Below are 11,097 nucleotides of genomic sequence, written 5' to 3'. Positions count from 1 at the left end.
TGTAGAATCTTTCCACTTCCAAGGCACTGTGCTGCAGTTCATGGAGGTCAGGAACAGCTGCTGGAACACCTCCCCCAGCTGCTCAGCACAGTGCTTTAGGCTCCGCCCACAGATGTTGTCAGGTCCAGTAGCAGTGTTGACTTTTGCTCTTCTGAGGGCTCTCACCACCTCTTCCCTGCTAAAGGTTAGAGTAGTGTCACCAGGACGGAGTGAGGAGATGATGTTCTTTAGCTCTGTGCTGTTGTCCTTTTCAAATCTTGAGAAGGATGAGTTGAGATCGTTGAGTACAGATTTTGTGTTGCAGCCATAAACTTGTATGGGTTTGCAGATGGATGTTGTGCAGTTCACAGCTGCCATGTTCTTCTGGCCCTGCCAGGAAGAGCAAAGATTCCCCTGGGTATCGGAGACCTCCACTATGATTATGTAGTCCAGCTTGGCCTTTTTAATGGTGCGCTTAACCTCCCGATTGACCCAGGGTTTGTTGTTGGGGAGTATTGTAACCGTTTTAGTTGGCATTATACTATCCACACAAAATGAGATGTATGCAGTGGCTGTGTCTACCTGCTCATCAATATTGCTAGAGGACAGTAGACAATTCCAGTCAGTCTGTTCAAAACAGCCTTGTAGTCTGTCAATACTGTCTGGAGTCCAGTGTTGGATGTTCCAAGTTAATTTGTCTGATCTGTTGACGACAGGTAGGTAAGCAGGAGCCAGCAAAATGCTGTTATGGTTGGCAGAGCCTATAGAGGAGCTCCGTATGCATTTGGGATAGAACCATAGCATTTGTCTAATATCTTGGCAAATCATGTGAACAGCCCATATATTGGTCAAACCCTTTAAGTTTTTCATCAAGTGAACAGTGGTTAAGATCACCGATATGAAATTTGGGAGCATCTGGAGAAACTGATTCTGACATGGTGTTCTTAACATGTTCAGTGGCAGCAGATGAAGACTTGTGGAAATTCCTGTGGAAGGTAAAATGGGTGAATGGAGATAGCCAGCAGTATAGTATCGGGTTGCACAATTCTTCTCTGACCACGACAGACGAGCACCAGTGTGTGTTCACATAGATGCAGACGCCCGTCCCCTCCGCGATTCTTTCAGTACAGAGTCTCTATATAGCCTTATTGGAGAGTCAAAACCATCTATGTGCGAGGCATCATCACCGTTATTTTCATTTAGCCACATTTCGGTAAATGCTAGGCTTGATGCTGTCCAATATTCATACATGTGATTGATGTTGGCTTGTAGTTCGTCAGTCAGTGAGCGTATGTTGGCTAGAATAACTGAGGGAAGAGTCCGATGTTTCACTTTCCCCTGCTTGAGTCGAGCTCTGACTCCTGCCTTTTTCTTCCCCCCTTCCTGTTACCTTTTATTCGTGATGAGTCTGAATGATCAGGCGTGTGTTTAGGTTGTATCGCCTCCAGTAGCTTCCCAGTGAAAGACAACTTGGGTGGCTTGCAAAAGCAGATCCCTGAAATATATAGTCCGCTGTGTGTCTGGAAGGATGAATCCACTTGATAGGCTGAAGAAGTAGATCATACGGTAGAGCAAGAACAACATTCTTGCTCTACCGTATGAACGGTAGAGCAAGAACCGTAAGAACAACAAGAACAACATTATCCTGCGGATAATGTTGTTCTTGCACCTGGATCCATCATTCGGTGAGTTGGAACTAGTGCTAACTAGCTGAAACTAGTGCTTCAGATAGCCTCCAACGGCACACAACAAGCTCTGCACGGTCGCTTACACAGGCACAAGTTGTGCAAGATATAAAGGACAAGATGCCATTGACAGTATGCCTGAATATTCTTAAAAAAACTGCATAAAAACACATAAAACAAATAAAAAAAGCTGCTTAAAATCACCATACAAGCAGTGACACGGAGGACGCACCTTGCCAAAAAGTCAATCTAAATCTGTATCCTTAATGCTTTTTGCACATTTTACATTTCTAGCGTCCTAATTTTGTCTCCAGAAAGAGTTTGGCGACACAGTGATGCAGCGTTGTTGCTTTTCAGTAAACTTTCTAAACTCTAAATTGGCTGTAGACAGAGTGTGGATGACTTGTCTTTGGTGAGACCTACCCTTCGCCCTAGCCAGCTCCAACAGGCTGAAATACTTATAAGACCCCAAGTGCAGGAGAAGTGGTGGATGGATGGAATAAATAGCTATGAACAGTTGCACAAGTGTAAGTCAAAAGCAAACGTCTGCAGAGATGCTGATCCTTAATGGTTGGGATAGTTTATTAGATCATCACAATCACACACTTTGATGACAACATGTGACAATTGAAGATCCGTGCAACATTTTGACTGTTTAAAATGTGATTGCGTTTTGACTTCAGTGTGTCTTATTTAAATAATGGGGGTCAAAGAGAGGGTGAACAGTCACATGTACCTTGTCTTATGGCACAACATTATCCCGTATAAGACCATGACAATCACCAGAAAGCCCACACAAACCAAATGAATGAAAGAAGGGGTCATTGAACTTCCATGATTCACAGCTTTAAGTGCTTGCAAAAACACTCAAAGCTAACAGGAACGCCAAAGGTTTTGAATCTACATCATCTTTTGCTACCCTAAAAGCGACAGAGAATAACCTTATCCCCACAGTTTAATGTACTCTGGTGGAGCTGAGCAACAATCTGTTTCTTGACAAAAAAAAAACCCTCCCCCAAAAAGGTTTTCCTTGATGAGGAGGGGGAGGACTTGGTGGGACGGAGGGTGGGTGATCAGAGTGTCAAGAGTGTCCAGTGGATTATGTTCTGACAAAAGACTGGACCCCCCACTGCTATAATTTTCCCGCCAGTCAGTTTCCTGTTTCCTGGAATCTGGCAGCGTGCTACACACTCACACACGCGCGCGCGCGCGCGCACACACACACACACACACACACACGTACAGAGGCTATTTTGTGCCAGCTGCTCACAATGATGCAACAGCCGAGTGACCAGCAAGCCCTCAGGACATCTGGTTAATAAGGACTTCCTTTCATCAAATCTATGGTAACATAATCCATATGTTATTTTTTCCACATAGTTTGGAAATCTCCTTAAAAACAGCCGGACATACAATCTAAACCAATCCCATTCAGCCCATGAGAATAATGAAAAGATGACCTACACTGGAACTAGGGTCTTTTTTTTTTCTTGAATAAAGAAACATAAAGATTCCATTTGCTTTCAGTTTCAAGAGCAGAACATTTCGATTTTTTTTCTTGAATTGTTTTTTGAAATGCCATCAAGTTGAATTTCATGTGAAAAACATTTAAAAGACTATTAAAATTAGAACACAATTCACAAGAACTCACATTATCACAGTGAATCGGCATTTGGTGGCAGTGTGAAAGGCTCACCGACTCGAGTCGAAAAGCGTCAAAAACAACCCGGCAAGCAATCCGGGTTGAAATCGGCTCCGATCGGCTCGGCTCCGATTGGCTTGCAGTGGGAAAGGGAGACCCGCGTCAACATCACATCTTTTACCTGCCGCACGTGATGGCGTAAGATCGTGCCAGTTGCTGTGTTTATCACCTACCGAAGCTAAGGTGTTTGATTACGTTCCATCAGCGCTCGAAAACTGTTCATTGTCCTCTGGCTTTTTCGCTAGCGGCTTGTGCACAAAATAGACAAGACGCGGAAACGATCGCTGCACAGCGCGAGGTAGCCGCGGAGGTGCGTGCTGCTTCAAGTCTGGCATGAACGACACCGGCAGTCGTCAGACCCTGTTGGTTTTGGTCAGTGGGAAAAGGGCCAAATGCCAATTGATAGAGAGTCGACCAGTGTTCAGAAAACACAGTGTCAACCCCCCTAATTTCAGTGGGAAAGCGGCATCAGACAGTTAAAACTTGACCAGAAGGACAGAACATGCTGATTTAACAAACCAGGTTGAACGTTTCAGACGTCCATGAGTTGATTCAAGGAAACTGTCATAGGAAACTTTTTAAAGGGCGTGATCCCCCATTAAAATATCTAGGGGCTGAAAGGTCAAATCCTTAAATATGTTTCCTTTAGTATTTGTGGGGCTAGTTGGTAAAGCTAAACCACAAAGCATACTGTATGTGAGCTTCTGAATCCCTGTGATAGTAGAAACCTGCAGAGGTGCGTACAAATGAAATCCGGGTTAATAAAGATGAAACAGGGACATGTGTCTCAACAACAAATGGTGACAAAGCTTTTCAGAAACTCAAACGATTAGAACTAATGTCCTTAACAGTCATGCCAACAGACGAACACACACACACACACACACACACACACACACACACTAAACCTCCAATACCAACCACAACTGGTGGATGGTTGCGAAGGTGCTCGTGTGTGTGAGGGACAAACTGGACCTTGTTCACTCCAGACAGCCCAGTCTTCTAATATAGCATGAAGCAACACACACACACACACACACACACACACACACACACACACACACACACACACCGGGTCGGAGAGTGTAAGAGGTGTTGTTTGGTGCTAAATGAGACTCAACAGCTGCACTCATGTTATTTTAACACGGACTGTCATTTCCATGGGTCTCTGTGTGTGTGTGTGTGTGTGTGTGTGTGTGTGTGAGAGTCTGCACCCCATGAACCCTCAACTGCTAAGGTGAGTAAAATTACATCACTGAGGGGCAGATCCTCAAAGAAGGGCACGCAGCGGTAAAATGCGGTGCAATTTGCGGCGAGATTGGGGCTGCGAAGAAGGGGGTGTCCTTTACCGCGTAATTATGGGAGGCCGTTCAGGGCAAAAACATTGAAATGCGTGCACACATTGAAATAATAAAATAATAATCATAATAAAAAAAAACAACAACCATGGTCGCATTCATTCAAACATTTTTGACACTCCACCAGCTTTTTACTGTGGGATATGGGGAAAGGGGTTGTATCTCTGTGTGTGTGCGTGTAAAAAATATTTCAGTGTAAACGGAAGGCACGCTTTGGGATTTTTTTTTTTTTTTTGCTCATTCACAGCGGTCTGTATAAATATAAAAGTATCATGCACCTCACTGTTCGTACAGTTTTGTTTTCTATTGTTACTTTAAATGGAAATTTATTTTTAGAAATGTTTTTTGTTTGTATTCTTCACTATTTATTTTTAATTGAAACCTGTGCTAAAGGTCGATCATAAAAAGGACAGTCTGGACCAAGGAACTGGATCAAGGCTGCATGCCTGTGCGGTACTCTCAAAGATGAAAATGCAGTTGGTATTTTTCATTTTAGCTTGCCTTTTAGGCCGAACGTCCAGAATCAAGAGACTGTACCACTCTCTTAGAGTCAACACACGGGCAAATGATTCTCATTCTACAGCAACCTCAACATCCGGCACGTCAAGGCACTGATGAATGGGCAAGGAATCGCTTCACTGTTTGGCATCGATCGGTGAACCATATTTCGTCACAGACAACGTCTTGGTATTCCATCACAGGAATATGCATCACTGTCAGATGAACGTTTGATGGCAATCGTTGGGCAGATTTTAGCCAACACACTGAATGCCGGTGAAACAAATGTCCGACAAGGGTTTTTCGTCTTACCTTCTTGATGTGTTTCGGCAGAACTTGTGTCTTCCTCAGAAGTGTCACAGGATGGCACGTGTGACGCGTTTTACCAGCTGATGTTATGGAGGCGTGTCTAACCTAGATGTCTAACACGTACCATCCTGTGACACTTCTGAGGAAGACGCAAGTTCTGCCGAAACATGTCAAGAAGGTAAGAACAAAAACCCTTGTCTTGACAAAAAAACACTAAGCTTATGAAAAGCGAAAAGATAATGAATAAATTCCATCTTTATCGATTCTAACCTAGCCTACACCTGAACAACTGAATAAGAAATACAAACATTTTAAAAAAACAGATTTCAAAATTGTGAACACTAGGCTAGGCTTTTACTCCATTCCAAAACCCTGAGTGTTTCGGATCATCCATGTTATATTCGAAGTCCTTGTAGGACCGATGAAGAGGTATTCTTAGACAGTTGACACATGTATTTGCTATCGGGTATCTCCCTCTTTGGAATTCTAGTGAGGGTTTAGGAGAGAACCCAGTGGGGGGGCATCACATCACAGCCTGTTGCAAATGACAGAATGTCTCCAAGCTTTGACGGTCCTTCGTCCTCTGAAAAATACCACAAAAACATTAACGGTTGAAACCAAAACAACTAAAAGTAAATGTAAAAAGTAAAATGATATTCTTTTCCTCTTGGTATAATTACCATTACCTAGATGTGAAGCAATATTATACAATGGCTGTCAAAAAAATGCTCACATGCATAGAAATAATGAACTGGTGTTTTCAAAGGTTTTATGTTGACATTTTTTTCTGACCATGAACATTCGAGGTAACACTTATCAAACGGTGCACAATAGTTAAAGTCTAATCCATATGCATACATTAGCTGCAAAGTGATGTCAGGCCACAATCCATACCACTACAGATAAAATCACCCACCTTCGGCATCCTGTAAATATTCCCTCCAGAAGGCAATCACTCTGTTTTCATCCGTCCTGTTGTTGCCTCCCATCTCTGACCATTTTATGTCAAAAAGTTCATCCATACATTCAGCAGTCAGGGTTCTAGGATTGTGGCAAAGGATAGGACGGAACGCTTCAGGATGACATTTTATTTTCTGGAGCACTCCAAGTGTTCGTAATTCTTCACTGAACCTACACACACAACAAAACACAGATACACGAGAGGGCACACAGAGGCAGTCAGAATAAATATTAAATGTTTGTGGCTTCTGGTGACATCAGTCTTGAGCAAAGTTATGTAGAGGTAAAGAACAACACAGCCAGGTATTAAATGAACAAAGTGTATGTGTTGGACGGTGGGGGGCCTCCATGCACCAGGCAAACAGCAATTGCTCTGCCAGCAATGAAATATCTGTCCTCTCGCATAGCTGAAAAAAAGTTGATATACAAGATAGAAACAAATCAGTAGCAGCACAAGGGTAATAAAACTGCACCATGGCTGGTTACATCAGTGAATCTTCTAGATCACTTTGTTTAGGATGGGTTGTGACACTGCCCGACATGGTGTTTTAATCTAAAAAAACAGACCTCAGAAACACTGTCCAAAACACAAAACCATGAGTGACCCCTGCACACGCCACTGTATCGAAAGCACTGTTCAAATAAATCAAATGAAGAAGAAGAAGAACAACAACAAAAATGACACCCTTAATACATATATTGTGAAAAATTCAGATGTACACACCAGAGGAACTAAGAGCCAAATTGAGGTGTCCCTTTGGTCCTTCAAACATATCGGACTCTGCCAATGAATCCATCAGCGGACGTAGAAACTCTCGGCGAGGGCCACCAAGGTCCACAGCCTCTTCTGTGGTTCCCCTGTCATCAGAAAACTTTATGGACATCATCTTATTTGGGTCATAGGAGAGCCGTCTGAACTCCCTTATTGCTCCATGGAGGACTGCAGAACGATTGACGTTGAATTTGCACACTTGCAGGTTATCAATGTTTTCACAGAGTTCACTCAGAATTTTTGCAATGGGGATGTGTTCTTTTGGCTGCTTAAAAAAAAAAAAGAATGACAGATCTATTAGTAACTATGCTACAATAATAGGGGTCTTCTGTCCGTTGTTTTGTCTTTAGGGATTAACAGATCAATTTAAGAAAAAGGGCTAAAGCTCCAAAGCTTAATTTGACAGAAATGGAAATACATTTTAATTAGAGCACAAAGTCACTTAAAGCTCATAGCTACTGAAAAAGTGTTAAGTCTTAATGCTTATAGTCTGCACTGTATCTGCCTACAATTCTACACTTGATGAAATCACTTACGTCTGATCTTCAACACTGCCAATGACGGCACTGTACAGGTCATCATCATCTTCATCGGTTGTCTCATATATGAGGTGAATGTAACTTTCATAATCATTTTGCCAACGATTACAGTTCTGGTTCTGGTTACTTGTGGAGGGAACTGATGAAGCAATTGCAGTGGCTGGGACATGGACTTCAGGTCTGGGGTCTGACCAACGATTAGGGGTGTGGTGACTTGTGGAGGGCTGTGAAGAAAGCGTTTCAAATTCCTTTTGGGGGCTGCATGCAGCATGAGCAATTGCAGTGGCTGGGACAAACATATCCTCTTCCACACCCTCATCCTCCTCTGTGCTTGTATCCGTCATCTCTGGCTGAAATACCAAATAACAAACAAATTAATTGTTTTCTTTAATATTGATTTATGTTTTATTACATTTAGTGCAATACAAAACCTCTGCTTTTTTTTTTTATCTGTTCTTTAAGGTCCAAACAGTCCATGCCATAACAGAATTATAAAATGTCCACAAAAATAAATATTTTATTGTACGTGCACTAATTATCTAAGTGTTTATTTACCTACAATGCCACAAAATGGAGCAAGGCAAAGCAAAATATAAACCATGGTTTTTAGATCATGGCATTCACAGCATTATTTACAATGGCCATACAATCCGATAGAAAGAGAGCCAACAAAGTGAGATTGGAAACCCAGGTTTGAGATCAGTTATCTGCCAAAAGGTCTAATGCTGAGTGGGACAGGTCAGGTAAATTTTGCTTATTTGTACTCTGCGGCTTACCTCAAGTGTTATTGACGGCCGGATATAGAGTGGAGGTCTTTTGAAGATCTTATGCACCATAGAGGCATCTAACCGCTGACCTCTGGAAAGCTTGGGTGTAACCAGTTTGTTCCCATACGGCATAAGGATCTCCAGACTGAAAAAGCACAAATTCATGCGCACATGAACATCTAAATACTTAGATCAGCCACATTCAGTCTTCATTTCATGGACTATAGAGACAATAACTAAGAATATTGGCCAGCTAACTCTTTTCACAGAGTAAAAACAAAAAACAAAAACAAAAAAAAATCTGATCTTGTAACTAGCATTGCATTCTCTTAATAAAAATAAAATTAGGCGCCAGGATCTTGTAATTATGAGATCTTTTCTCGTAATTAAGAGAGCCTGATCTCATGATTACGAGATCCTGGTGCCTAATTTTTTTATTCAGTGAATGCAATGCGCTTCCGTATGTAACTTATACTAAATATAACTTTATAATTTTGACAGCAAGTTCTGTTGCGCTCTATAAACCATACGATCGAGCCATTATAAGGAGATTTTTCTCCTTGTACCATTACAAGGAGAAAAATCTTAATATTTCTCTTTATGATCCTTAATAGGTAATTTTTCTTCCAAAAAAAGCAATTTGTTCATTCCATTGTCAATGTCACACAGTCTGTGAAGTTTCTTCACAGAAGAAGCCAAAACATTTCTGTTGTCAAGGCAGGTGTGACCATGGCGATGCAAGAGCCTAAGATGCTGTGTGATTAAATAAATACAAATCGTTATAATCACAATGTGATTAAAAATGTTTTGTTTTGTCTTTGTCTGTTTGTCTGTGCAAAATTCAGTGTTGGCAGAAATTTATAAAATACAACGTGTCCTAAAATTCTAATTTTGTAGTTGAACTTCACTTTGTTGCGCAAAAACAACAACAGCAATGGTTCCCTTCAGTAGACGATGCAGAACTCGGCTGGGATTTATGGAATCTTCACTCTGGAGCTGCAACATGGGAGGTCAAGGGGGTCAAAAGTCCTCATACTTTTATATTTTCCAATACAGCCTTGTTGTCTCTCTTCCTTTGTTTCCTCTGCACAACCCCATGCAAGCGTGAGGGTAAGAACTTTCACCGACAACGCGATGCAAATTTTTCGTTTTGTGTACGTCAAGGGGTAATTCAGAACACCTAAATATCTCAAGTCGACCCGTTGGAGAGGGTTGACTGTTATGTGACCACAGTCACTCTCTTCTTCTTCTTCTTCTTCTTCGAACTTCAGGTCATCTACAACATAATGAGGCGCATCCCTGAGAAGTGAATGTTTTTTCTGGACGCATTCACCCAACCATATCTAACTAAGTCATTACCATAACAAACATTAATTCCCTCAGGAATCCACGCCCTCTTTTTGTACAATACCAACCAGCCGTGTTCATGCGTAGCCCTCTAAACTGTTTACTCTCCACTACCATTGTCTGCGGTTCTGTTTTTACACTCGCCCCCCCCTCCCGGCGACCCCATTAATCCTTATGAAGTGCAGTCACTGTCAGACAGTAAATGCATACCAAGAATTCAGGTTGCTCAGAGAACCTAGGTTATGTATTATCCTGTGAATGTATAGATTCACTCGTGGTGATCTTGCTCACCACGAGTGTGTTTTCGTCAGACTCACGCATCTGAAGCCTTGTTGCTCAATTATTTTTACATGTTGCTTTTGCTGTCAAGGTCGGAATATTGAGGCAAATATTTTGTGCGAATCCCAGTCACTCGATGATCGGAATTTTAAACCAAGAAATTGATGTGACTTGATGTGACTGCTAAAAAGAAACTGTCATAATCAAAAGAATGGCTTCTATTCATATTGAGTTCTTTCATGACATCTTTTGCTCTGAAATTCCATACAGAGTGAAGCTCTGGAGAAGAATCCATTCTAGTCAAATCTGTCTACATTGCAATCATAAATACAGTACAAAGTACAGTACGTAGACAACATGGCTTCACTCAAGACATGACCAACATCATATCAGGTAAATGTCAAATGCAAAGCTTGGACTTTTGATCAAAAGTTTTAAAAAAAATGCTAAGAAAACTGATGTGATTAAATGCTGGACGTTGCTTTATTGTTCATGTTCAAAAACTGACACGGTTGAACAGTCTGACAAAATGGACATTTTCTCAGTATATACTATACCAACCACCTCCTCCCTCACCCCCAAAATCACAGACTAGTTCATACTCACATACTGTACTGCTGTTTACATTTAATAAACCTCTCCCGTCATGCACTTCAGAGGAGGAAACGGCTTTGCTTTACAGATGAAATAATTTCTGGAGAGACCGGAGATTTGAGGGATAGCTTTTGGTGGCAGCTCTGTTTCTTGTATGAATTTGCATCGAAGCCAGGTACCAAATGTGGGCTGTCGACCATGCATGGGCAAACTACGACCATATGTGGCCCGTTAAGCTTTTTAATCCGGCCCGCCAAACAATTCAAATTCTATTAATAGTAGGTAATTAATACAATAGCTGTATTTCA

General features: G+C 41.6%; 1 pseudogene; it reads right to left on the bottom strand.

Moving 5' to 3' along the window:
• Positions 1–5,885: 5,885 nt before the first annotated feature.
• Positions 5,886–10,033, bottom strand: LOC142895013 (G2/M phase-specific E3 ubiquitin-protein ligase-like; annotated as a pseudogene).
• Positions 10,034–11,097: the final 1,064 nt, after the last annotated feature.

Source organism: Nelusetta ayraudi, unplaced genomic scaffold (genome assembly GCF_046127955.1).
Source record: "Nelusetta ayraudi isolate G7.1 ecotype Tasmania unplaced genomic scaffold, CSIRO-AGI_Nayr_v1 ptg000048l, whole genome shotgun sequence".
NCBI classification, from domain to species: Eukaryota; Metazoa; Chordata; class Actinopteri; order Tetraodontiformes; family Monacanthidae; genus Nelusetta; species Nelusetta ayraudi.
Note: the sequence above shows the minus strand (reverse complement) of the source record. Positions and strands in the feature narration are given on the sequence as shown.